The 12838-nt window shown below is 44.2% G+C and overlaps 1 protein-coding gene and 1 long non-coding RNA gene across 5 annotated transcripts in view; one reads left to right on the forward strand and one right to left on the reverse strand.

The window, feature by feature from the left end:
- Positions 1–4736: 4736 nt before the first annotated feature.
- Positions 4737–11885, reverse strand: LOC147107512 (uncharacterized). Its single transcript, XR_015080823.1, has 2 exons — positions 11681–11885; positions 4737–10824 (listed from the first exon to the last, which is right to left on the reverse strand). It is a non-coding gene; the product is annotated as an uncharacterized LOC147107512 (long non-coding RNA).
- A 29-nt stretch (positions 11886–11914) lies between these two features.
- zbtb20 (zinc finger and BTB domain containing 20) overlaps positions 11915–12838 on the forward strand; it is a 374550-nt gene continuing 373626 nt past the window's right edge. For all 4 annotated transcript variants that reach the window (XM_086006585.1, XM_086006588.1, XM_086006587.1 and 1 more), the window contains exon 1: positions 11915–12494. The gene's annotated coding sequence lies outside the window, so the exon portion shown is untranslated. The remainder of the gene's footprint in view (positions 12495–12838) is intronic.

Below are 12838 nucleotides of genomic sequence, written 5' to 3' on the forward strand. Positions count from 1 at the left end.
AGACAAAAGGGCAACTAATTACTTAGGAGAAAGATGAGGTACTTCTTGAAGCTTGTACTGAGCTCGGTTGAAGTGGTGTAATAGGTCAGAAACTGTGAAATTGGAATGGAAATGGGAAAGATAGTTACCCCAGGACATCAGGGTTACATTGGTGGACAGAATCGAGGGGATCAGTAAAGCTGTTAACTGGTCTGCAATTGGTCTCCCCAGTACAGAAGAGACTGCACAGAAATGAACAGCAATTGCAGTATACTGGAATAGGGGAAGTACACATTAATTGACTCACTCAGAAACTGTGTATGGGGCCCTGGACATTGCCGTAGGAAGAGGTAAATGGATAAGTATTGCATCTACAGTGGTTGCATGGGAAACTGCCAAGTAAACTAGGAAGTTGGGGTAGTGAAACAATAAACAGGGTATCACAGAGGATACAATCTCTTCAGAAAACAGAGATGGGGGGGGAAATCATTTTTTTCTTATTCGTTCATGGGATGTGGACGTCGCTGGCAAGGCCAGCATTTATTGCCCATCCCTAATTGCCCTTGAGAAGGTGGTGGTGAGCTGCCTTCTTGAACCACTGCAGTCTGTGTGGTGAAGGTACTCCAATAGTGCTGTTAGGGAGGGGGTTCCAGGATTTTGAACCAGCAACAAGGAAGGAAAGGCGATATATTTCCAAGTCAGGATGATGCGTGACTTGGAGGGGAACTTGGAGGAGATAGTATTCCCACGCACCTGCTGCCCTTGTCCTTCCAGGTGGTAGAGGTCGCAGGTTTGGGAGGCACTGCCAAAGAAGCCTTGGCGAGTTGCTGCAGTGAATCTTGTAGATGGTACACACTGCAGTCACGGTGCGCCAGTGGTGAAGGGAGTGAATGGTTAAGGTGGTGGATGGGGTGCCAATCAAATGGGCTGCTTCGTCCTGGATGGTGTCGAGCTTCTTCAGTGTTGTTGGAGCTGCACTCATCCAGGCATGTGGATAGTATTCCATCACATTCCTGACTTGTGCCTTGTAGATGGTGGAAAGGCTTTGGGGAGTTAGGAGATGAGTCACTCGCCACAGAATACCCAGCCTCTGGCCTGCTCTTTTAGCCACAGTATTCATGTGGCTGGTCCAGTTATGTTTCTGGTCAATGGTGACCCCAGGATGTTGATGGTGGGGGATTCGGCAATGGTAATGTCATTGAATGTCAAGAGGAGGTGGCTAAACTCTCTCTTGTTGGAGATAGTCATTGTCTGGCACTTGTGTAGCGCAAGTGTTACTTGCCATTTATCAGCCCAAGCCTGAATGTTGTCGAGGTCTTGCTGCATGCGGGCACGGTCTGCTTCATTACCTGAGGAGTTGTGAATGGAACTGAACACTGTGCAGTCATCAGCGAACATCCCCACTTCTGACCTTATGATGGAGGGAAGGTCATTGATGAAGCAGCTGAAGATGGATGGGCCGAGGACACTGCTCTGAGGAACTCATGTAGCTATGTCCTGAGGCTGAGATGATTGGTCTCCAGAACCATCTTCCTTTGTGTTAATACAAATCCAGCCAGTGAAGAGTTTTTCCTCTGATTTCCATTGATTTCAATTTTATTAGGGCTCCTTAATACTACACTCAGTCAAATGCTGCCTTGATGTCAAGGGCAGTCACTCTCACCTCACCTCTGGAATTCAGCTCTTTTGTCCATGTTTGGACCAAAGCTGTACAGGAAACTTCATTATATCCGGCACCGACGGGACCGAGCTGTTGCCGATCTATCAAAACTGCCGGACATACAAAGTTAATGTTGAAGCATACGGAGGTTTTCATCTCCGTATCTGACAACAAACACTGTAGCTTAGCAACAGCTTGTAAACAGTCGGCCCGTACCTTGGAAGCGTCTCTGTAGCTTAGCAACAGCTTCAGAGAGACTTTCCAGATCCCGACTGTTGAAAACAAAGCCACGAGAAGAAAAAAAACCTAACAAAACGGCTCCTGATTTCTGCCGGTAGATCGAGGTTTCTGGACATACAACCTCCGGATAAACCAAAGTTTCCTGTAATTAGGTCTGGAGCCGAGTGGTCCTGGCAGAATCCAACTGAGCAGGTTACTGGTAAGTAAGTGCCGCTTGATAACACTGTCGACGACACCAGCAGCACTTTGTTGGTGATTGAGAGTAGAGTGATGGGGCAGTAATTGGCTGGATTGGATTTGTCCTGCTTTTTGTGGACAGGGCATACCTGGGCAGGTTTTCACATTGTCAGGTAGATGCCAGTCTTACAGCTGTACCGGAAAAGTTTGGCTAGAGACACGGCTAGTTCTGGAGCACAAGTCTTCAGCACAACAGCCAGGATGTTGTCGGGCCCATAGCCTTTGCTGTATCCAGTGCGCTAAGTTGTTTCTTGATATCAAGTGGAGTGAATTGAATTGGCTGAAGACTGGCTTTTGTGACGATGGGGACCTCAGGAGGAGGCTGATATGGATCATCCACTCAGCACTTCTGGCTGAAGATGGTTGCAAATTGCAAATGCTTCAGCCGTGTCTTTTGGACTCACGTGCTGGGCTCCGCCATCATTGAGGATGGCGATTTTCATGAAACGTTGTCCTCCCGTTAGTTGTTTAATTATGCACCAGCATTCACGACTGGATGTAGCAGGACTGCAGAGCTTTGATCTGATCCATTGGTTGTGGGATCGCTTAGCTCTGTCTGTAGCATGCTGTTTCTGCTGTTTAGTATGTATGTAGTCCTGTGCTGTAGCTTCACCAGGTTGGCTCTTCATTCTACGCCTGGTGCGGCTCCTGGCATGCTCTTCTACACTCCTTATAGAACCAGGGTTGGTCCCCTAGCTTGAAGGTAATGGTAGAGTGAGGGGATATGCCAGGCCATGAGGTTACATATTGTGGTGGAATACAATTCTGCTGCTGCTGATGGCCCACCGTGCCTCATGGATGCCCAGTTTTGAGCTGCTAGATCTGTTCTGAACGGTGATAGTGCCACACAACACAATGGAGAGTGTCCTCAGTGTAAAGATGGGACTTTGTCTCCACAAGGACTGTGCGGTGGTCACTCCTACCACTACTCGCATGGACAGAAGCATCTGCGACAGGTAGATTGGTGAGGAGCTCTCTCACCACCTGCCCAGGTCCAGTCTGGCAGCTATTTCTTCAGGACTAGGCCAGCTCGGTCAGTAGTGGTACTACCGAGCCACTCTTGGTAATGGACCTTTAAGTCCCCCACCCAGAGTACATTCTGTGCCCTTGCTACTCTCAGTGCTTCTTCCAAGTAGTGTTCAACATTGAAAAGTATGGATTCATCAGGTGAGGGAGGGCAGTAGGTGGTAATCAGCAAGAGGTTTCCTTGCCCATGTTTGATCTGATGCTATGAGACTTCATGGGGTCCGGCATCAATGTTGAGGACTCCCAGGGCAACCCCCTCCCAAATGTCCACCACTGTGCTGCCAGTTCTGGTGGGTCTGTCCTGCCGGTGGGACAGGAAATACCCAGGTGATGGAGGAGTCTGGGTCGTGGCTGAGAGATATGATTTTGTGAGTATGACTATGTCAGACTGTTGCTTGACTAGTCTGTGGAACAGCTCTCCCAATTTTGGCACAAGTCCTCAGATGTCAGTGAGGCGGACTTTGCAGGGTCGACTGGACTGGGTGTGCGTTTGTCGTGTCCAGTGCCTAGGTCGATGCTGGGTGGTCTGTCCGGTTTTATTCTTAGTATACTTCTTTGTAGCAGTTTGGTACAACTGAGTGACTTGCTAGACCATTTCAGAGGGCAGTTAAGAGTCAACCACATTGCTGGGGTCTGGAACCTGACCAGGTAAGGATGGCAGATTTCCTTCCCTAAAAGACATTAGTGAACCAGATGGGGTTTTACGACAATCCAGTAGTTTCATGGTCAGCATTACTGATACTAGCTTTTTCTTCCAGATTTATTTAATTAACTGAATTTAAGTTTCCCAGCTGCCGTGGTGGGATTTGAACTCAGACTGCCAAATCATTAGTTCAGGCCTCTGGATTACTGGTGGTGGAATCTTACTGTAGGTGGCTAAAATGGCAGATGATCTGGCAAAAGTGGACACTAGATTGGTGGAAAGTGAGGATAAGGGGAACCTTGAAAGAGGATCTGTAGTGAGAAGGAGATGACTGGGACCGGGTAACCTGAAATCATCAAAGTGGCAGAGGGAGTTAGAAGAGTCATCATGAATATAGGTGGGTGGAGACTGGACAAGGTGTGGGGGCGGGGGGAGGAAGAATGAAGTCAAGACAAGAGGAAACTAGTTTGTTGCAATAGGACCAAGCTGAAACAGTTGGCCTTCCGGGAAACTCCCGTTTGTGTAATCCCACAATGCACCTTATCTAAAGCATTAACACATTCCTGAGGCTAAAACTGGCTGCGGTTTTCTAAGCGCAATTAGTATGCGAGCCTTTCTTTTTTCATTTTTGTAAAAGGATCAAAGTCTACAATCACTTGTTTTGTTTACAAGTGACACTTGATCTCGACTCAGCTCTACTAGTCCTATTTCCTCCCAATCACAGAGCTAGAAACTAATGGAAAAGTACAGATCAAATCTGTAGATCAATGGGAGTTCTGCTGGTCAATCCTTCATAGATGAAAAGTCTCTCTAACATATAAAATTTGAAATGTGATTTTTGGGAAGTAGTATATATTTAAAAAAATAGAAACATAATATTGTAGGTATTCGTGGTCACCGATGTAGGTATTGGACGAATCCCTACTTAATAATCGAGTTCGACTCCAGGAGAACAATCAAAAAGGTTTTTAATGCAGGAACAGAGGAATTCAAACAGGTTGCAGAGCTAGGTACAGGAGAGCCATAAAATAGGTCTTCACCAGACGGAGACGCCACGAGGACTGACTAGGCAGTCCCGTGGATTGCGTGATGACATCATCGCGTTCTTCCCACGCTTGGGTAGTCACGTGACTTGCGTGATGACGTCATCGCGTTTGCCCGTGCTTGGGACGGTCACGTGACTTGCAACGTGATGTCATCGCGTTTACCCGGCACTGCAGCTGGCCGTTGCGGCCGAAGTCGCGGGAGCGGGAGGCCGAGCTGGGCCGGCAGCCACTGCGGGAGGCTGAGCCGGGCCGGCGATTGTCGCGGGAGCGGGAGGCCGAGCTGGGCCGGCTCGCGTTTACCTGCGTCATCGCGTTTGCCCGCGTTCTTAAAGGGGCAATGGCCCGAACATGCAAACTCTATACAAACGTAGTTAAAGGGAATTATGTAGGTAAGTAAGGGACACTCGGTGGTACCGCTACAATATATACATTGTCATCATGTAATATTCTAGCTTTAATATTGTTAGTTTCAGTATATACCACTATATATTTATTAGCATTAAAAGCCAACATCCAATCAACTCAATCAAATCATAATGTGGATTGAGCTCCTATGGTTACAGCTCAAGTCTCCGAACTTCCTTAGTCCCACAAACAATTGTACTGTATGTGATTGTAAAGTATTTTGTCAAAATAGTACATTTCAAAAATTGTGTTTAGTTTTCAATTAAAAAATGCAATTCAAATGGTGATATCAAGCATGAAATGCTAACATCCTATTTGGGTGGCAGATAATTTGAGTGAAATTCCAAATTCTTTGGTGAAAAACTGTTTACCCCAGTTTTCTCCCCTTTTCTATTGAAGGCATTGACTCGTACTGGGGTATGATTCCTCCGGCACCAGCAGATCTTCTATAGCTCATCAAAGTAGCCATTCTTCATGTCAGCTGAGCAAGTGACCATCGCCGAATCCCCCACCATAAATATCCTGGGGGTCACCATTGACCAGAAACATAACTGCACCAGCCACAAGAGCAGGTCAGAGGCTAGGTATTCTGCGGCGAGTGTCTCATCTCCTGACTCCACAAAGCTTTTCCACCATCTACAAGGCACAAGTCAGGAGTGTGATGAAATACTCTCCACTTGCCTGGATGAGTGCAGCTCCAACAACACTCAAGAAGCTCGACACCATTCAGGACAAAGCAGTCCACTTGATTGGCACTCCATCCACCACCTTAAACATTCACTCCCTCCACCACCGGCGTACCGTGGCTGCAGTGTGTACCATCTACAGGATGTACTGCAGCAACTCGCCAAGGCTTCTTCGGCAGCACCTCCCAAACCCGCGACCTCTACCTCTACCACCTAGAAGGACAAGGGCAGCAGGTGCATGGGAACACCACCACCTCCAAATTCCCCTCCAAGTCACACTCCTGACTTGGAAGTATATCACCATTCCTTCATTGTCGCTGGGTCAAAATCGTGGAACTCCCTCCCTAACAGCGCTGTGGGAGTACATTAACCACACGGACTGCAGCAGTTCAAGGCGGCAGCTCGCCACCACCTTCTCAAGGGCAACAAGGGATGGGCAATAAATGCTGGCCTTGCCAGCGGCGCCCACATCCCATGAACAAATATTTTAAAAAAGAATATCGCCAGGCATTACATCCAAACCTGTGCTCAGCCAATGTTCACACACATGCGCTTTCCAAAGTGATAAGGTTATTGTATCGGATCAGGAGCTCTTGCTAATATTCCTCCGCCTGGCTGAGGGACACTGAGGCCAGTTGCAGCATCCCAACTGCTGTCCTACCCGAGAACAGCTAACTCCACATAGATCTGGAATTGAACCTGCAGCTTAGTATTACTTCACACTATGGTAACTTAGTGGGTGCATTCACCAAATAAATCATTCCAAAGATCCTGAAGTACAAATGAGAGATATTATCCAGCTCACCCTTCCATGGAAATCTATGGTTCCCCCCATAAAAGCATCCAACTGTCTCTTCAATGATTCTAGTGTATTTTTTACCTTAACTATCCTACCATAAAGTCCATTCCAGATATTGATTTGTTTGTATGAAGCAGTGTTTCCTGACATCAGTACTGAACAAAATAGCAAACCAAAATGCTTTGTCCTTCTCTCTGGGTAGGCCCCCCATCCAGTTCATTCCTTACAACTAAATGTCTTTACCCATCTCCTGTCCCTGCTTCATCTTTTCACTGACCCCTCTCCTGACCTCCCAGCATGTCCCCAATTATTGGCCTACTCTACAGCATGTTCACTACCGTGCAAACAAGTCCTTCTCATTCACAATTTCAACTTGATTGAGTCTGTAGATATTCTGGGAATTGACCAAAATATGGCCCAATGACAATGACTGCTTCCCTTCACCAGTCACCCTACAAGTCCACTATGTACCCCACTCAAACCACCATGGTGACAAATGACTCACATCATCTTTGCATCTTGGTGATTTCAATCTTCATCTGTTTCCTTTGCCCTTCCCTTGTAATTTATCTGTCTTAACTTCATTTCACCTTGCGCATTAACTTCCCCACCCACAGCCAACTCTCGATTTGCCATAATGCAAAACCTTGCCATCTCAAAGATTTCAATCACTGATGCTACATTTACCCCATTTATAATTCCAATCCTTTAGCCAGACTTGTCACATTCAAACTGTCTGGTATCATCTGACTTACCATGAGCAATGTCACATGGGAGATCTACTAGTTAATTAAAGGTGACTTACAAATAAGCATGCCTGGAACAATATTCCAGACAAGGTGACTATAAATTCAGGAATTCTTATGATTTAATCAAGGGATAAAAAGCTGACAAATCCCCTGGACCTGATTGCCTACATCCTAGGGTTCTGAAGGAAGTGGCTGCAGAGATAGTGGATGCATTGGTTGTGATCTTCCAAAATTCCCTAGATTCTGGAACGGTCCCAGTGGTAGCAAATGTAATACTGCTATTCAAGAAAGGAGGGAGAGAAAAAACAGGAAACTACAGACCAGTTAGCCTGATATCATTTGTTGGGAAAATGCTGGAATCTGTTATTAAGGAAGTAGTAACAGGGCACTTAGAAAATCATAATATGATTAGGCAGAGGCAACATGGTTTTATGAAAGGGAAATCGTGTTTGACAAATCTATTCGAGCTTTTTGAGGATACAACTAGCAGGGTAAAGGGGAACAAGTGGATGTAGTATATTTCAATTTTCAAAAGGCATTCGATAAGGTGTCCCCCAAAGGTTGGTTACACAAGATAAGGGCTCATGGGGTTGGGGTAATATATTATCATGGATAGAAGATTGGTTAATGGACAGAAAACAGAGAGTAGGATTAAACGAGTCATTTTCAGGTTGGCAGGTTGTTATTAGTGTGGTGCTGCAAGGATCAGTGCTTGAGCCTCAGCTATTCACAATCTATATTCATGAATTAGATGAAGGAACCGAGTGCAATGTATCCAAGTTTTCTGATGATACAAAGCTAGGTGGGAAAGTAGCTGTGAGGAAGACAGAAAGAGTCTTCAAAAAGATGGCCATTTAGGAATGAGATGAGGAGAAATGTCTTCATTCAGAGGGTTGTGACTCTTCGGAATTCTCTACTCCAGAGGGCTGTGGATGCTCAGTAGTTGAGTATATTCAAGGCTGAGATCGATAGATTTTTGGACTCTAAGGGAATCGAGGGATATGGGGATGAGGCAGGAAAGTGGAGTTGAGGTAAAATATCAGCCATGATCATACTGAATGGTGGAGCTGGTTCGAGGGGCCATATGGCCTACTCCTGCTCCTATTTTTTATGATGTTATCTTAAGGTAATGTGAATACATCATTGTTCTAAATGTGCAATCTGCTTAAAATCTCTGGATCCAAGCAATTTGCAATGGTGGGGCTTGGATACACTTTCTAGCTGTGTGTAAGAGGAGATTGAGTCCCCTGATGAGAAGGTTGATCAGAGAACTGCAAACAAGCAGCAAGCTGAAAGTCTGGGTCCAAATTAATGCTCATCATACTTATAATCTCTTTGAAGATTGTGACTCAGTACTTATAAAGAATTCTCCAATTCCTGATGGCCCTTTAATATTATTTCCTTTTCTGGAATGCAGCAGACTCTCCTTTTCTATCTCTCTGAACTACCCTGGAAGATTGGAGGTTTTTTTCAAGAGGGAAAATATCTGGGGTAGTGAACACACACCTCCTAGTGGCTGCCTATAGAGGAGCATTGATTGAGGGTTGGGAATAGATCACCCTCGCCATTAAAGAATTCCATGGAGCTTGGCAAATGGCAAGTGAGGGAAGTATGTGTGAAGTAAACAAAAAAGAATTTACAAAATGAGGAAAAATACGACTTCCACGTCTTAAATGTTCTAGGGTATTAGGCACGATATTAAAACAAAAAACTTTAAAATCAATCTCAATATTTTCCAATAGCCTACTTATTCAAAATTAAATACTATATTTAAAATTAAATGAACTTTCTTTCCAACACATTTTACTCTGATCCAGTTCCATGTTGGCAGAAATCTGAAAAGAGTGCAAATGTTTCTTGCACACAAAAGGCTGCTTAATTATTAACAAAGTTTACCACTTGCTGTCATGGTCTCCATATTAAAAATAAGCAACCTTGTCCCTCGTTCTGAAATTCAATATGGCAGCCATGTAACTAAAAACATTTGATAAACAGAGCAGCATTGGCACTTCCATATCAGTTACTGTAACATAATATACACTGACTGTTATTTTCTCAGTAAACAACTGGATTTTTACTTGATAAATTTCTGGTAAATATGTAACAAATGTTAATATTTTAGCATGCATATCAGCACACATCAAACACATGGGCACAGTATGTTAGCTTTTACCATGGTAGCTGCTGTCATCAAAAGTAATCGACACAGAATAAAACAAAAAACAGACCTCTATGAACTGCACAGTATAATAAAAAAATAAAGAAAAATTGACATAAGTTTTTCTGTCAAGACTGTAATCTCGCACGATAGCTAGAAACCACTCATGTTTTTGCTTTTGCATTTTATGACATAATATAAACCCCTCAATAAGGTTGTTGTTGTGCAATCACTCTTGGCTATCTGCTATTATCCATATAAGGAAAACTAAACGACTAAACTATTGAAGGAAAACTATCTAAGTTGGGCTAGTGAACTGGCAAAGTATAACATCTGAAAGTAGATCCTATAGCAACACTTCATCAATCTCCATCTGCTTGACCTTAATTATTGGGTCACTTATATCACAGGATATATTAGATCTTGATAGGTAGTAGATGGAAACAATTTTGATCTAAGATAGTACAAAGTTTAGTTGGATACAGTGTTTGGAGTCAATTGGGTAACAGTCATTTTATGATGTTATATACTACAATGTAATTGGTTTCTGAATTTTTGTTTAAAGTTGCAAGCCAATTTTGAGTTAGGGAGTGTGATTTTTTCTTTAATTTAGATTTGTGACAAAGTACAGTAATAAAATATATAACCGTGATAAAATAACTTAAGATATTCTTAGGCAAAATTTTGTAAGTAATTGACCTGAATAGTTATATGGAAAATCATATTTTACAACTGCTGACTAGCTTTACAAAAAAAAATATTTAAAGAACTTCTAACTTGTGAAATGATTGAAGCTTTTTTCTTTTTAAAAGAATATACTTTAAGAAAGATTACGCTAACATAATATTTGAAACTAGTTGCAAAGAGATTTAGGAAACATCCTGATGCAGTGAGCTTTCCTGTTTGCATTGAAATGTCGCTGCCGTCGTTGCCATCCAGTGGAAGAGCGACAGCTGGCTTTACAGAACTGAAAAGAAACACTGGGTAAATCCATTTAAAATCAGTTGGGAGTTCAGACTACTTGGAGAGACAAAATCTCCCTTTCGCGAGATTTTTCAGCTTCCATGGGGCAATCGGGAACCCGCTCCGAAGATTACTCTTGAACGCTGCACGCTGCTTGTAGCCAAAGTTTGTAATGCACCAGGTACAACCATCATGTCATTTCACAGGTCACTTTACAACCTGGAATCATTTCACTAGAACAAGAAAGACCTTTAAATTATTTTTAAAAAAACACAAGACCTTTAAAATATATATATATTTTTTTAAAACACTAACCAGAAACTTAAAAAAAATAGAAAACTGAAATCACTTAATTCAAGTATTGGCAACAAATACACGTGTGAATCGGGTTTCGGGGCTGAGCCCTGTGGCTGCGTGACGTCACGGGCGAACAGGTTGAATGACGTCAGCGCTGTTTTCTCACCCGCCGTCTCGCGCTTCCCAACAAACGGTAAGTTTGGAATTCAACCCTCGCGCGTCTTGAAATGTTGCTGCAAAACGGTCAGTCTTTCGGCAAAGAGAGCGGCTTTTGTCGGAGCTCGCCTCCCCGCTGACTGCACTGTGTATTTGTTTGTTTCTGTCTCCTGTGTGTGTGTGTGTGAGAGAGAGTTGGGGGGCGGGGGGGTGAAGCGGGGTCGCCGACGCATCTCTCTCTCTCTCGGAGTTAATCCGGACTGTGGTGGTGGCCGCTCAGTCTCACTGACTGAGTGAGTGATGACCCTCCTGGGGCGGAGGTAGAAGACACTGCTGTTCCTCTACCTCCCTCCCCACCCACCTTACTTTTACAATAATCTTAAAAAACAGCGCTCTTCAGACAAAAAAAACCCCACCACTCACTTCCAGCCTCTTCAGCAAATAAATTAAAACTATCGTCCGTATCTTCTCCCTCAATCCCCATTTTATTATTTTAGTTCTACGTTGTATCTAGAGTTTTATTATTTCGAAAGAAATAACGGAGCTGTTGAGTCACTTTTTTTAAACAAAGAGAAATAATTCTTGGGGGGGGTTAACTTTTTAGTTGTATTTTTCTACTTGGGGCTTTATTTGTACCTGTTTGGCTTTGTTCTGTCTGAGAGTGCTTGAGGCCTTTCTCCCCTCAGGCTGGAAGTGAGTAGGCCACTGGATTTTAGGCCGTTTTATTTATAAGCTGTCACCTGCCGCTTCGAGGCGTCGAGAGCCGTCGGGGAAAAGACATAATACAAAACACAAAATGCGTAGAAACTAAACAGGCGACGGACGGCGCCAACCTAACTTGATGTCAGAGGGAAAAAAAAATCAACTCGGATTTTCCACGGCTGATTGACGTGGCGCCCGGCCAATGGGGCGCGCGGTCCGTGTGATTGACGTACCGCCCGGCCAATGGGGTGCGCGGTCCGTGTGATTGACGTGGCGCGCGGCCAATGGAGCGCGCGGTCCGTGTGATTGATGTGGCGCGCGGTCACTGCCCTGGCAGCAGGGGTGATTGACAGGTGACAGAGCCAGTCACTTCTTCAGGTGGCCTGATTGACAAGTGCGCGAGACAATGAAAGCTTCCGCGCGGCTGTCTGCCCCTGGCTGAAAGTGATGAATTTGAGCGAGTTAGTGATTGACGGCGGCCTGAGTCAATCAGGGCGCGGTGTGTTACATAATAGCAATCTGAACGGACCTTAAGCCAATCAATCTGGTCAGCAGGCAGCTGTTGGGCTATTAGCAAGCAGATTCCTGGTGCGATGTTGCACCAATCGGTGTAGTCTCGGGGCGGGATGTCTGGTTATCATGTTAGGTTGTCTTTTGTGTATACAGAAGATGGATACAGTATTCAAAGTGTCTACTTTGGAAATGTGTTTTATTTCTGGAAATATATCTCTATACTTGGCCAAGTAAGGTATGTGACTTTTAAAAATAATATTAATAATGTCAAATATTTTAGAAACTTGAGTATTTTTTCCGCTTTGATTATCATGATCAAGTGAAATTTTAGATTAATTTGCGACTTTAGATGGTCGCTTCAGTGAATTACGGGATTTTGAGGGCTGTAATAATCCGGTATCTGTGTCGAGCACTGTTTCCCCCCCCCCCACCAGTGTCCTTAGGGAAAAGGTGATGGAGGTTTGGGTGGGTATTCGCGGGGGGGGCACAATTAAAAAAAATCCAGGTCGAAGTGGGAATTTTAAATTCCTTTGTTCGTTTGACATTCAGAGTATTAGTAAAAAAAAAACAATTCGCTGT

The sequence above is a fragment of the Somniosus microcephalus genome, chromosome 14 (assembly GCF_052327205.1).
Source record: "Somniosus microcephalus isolate GS21.2 chromosome 14, FLI_Smic_1.0, whole genome shotgun sequence".
Lineage (NCBI taxonomy): Eukaryota > Metazoa > Chordata > Chondrichthyes > Squaliformes > Somniosidae > Somniosus > Somniosus microcephalus.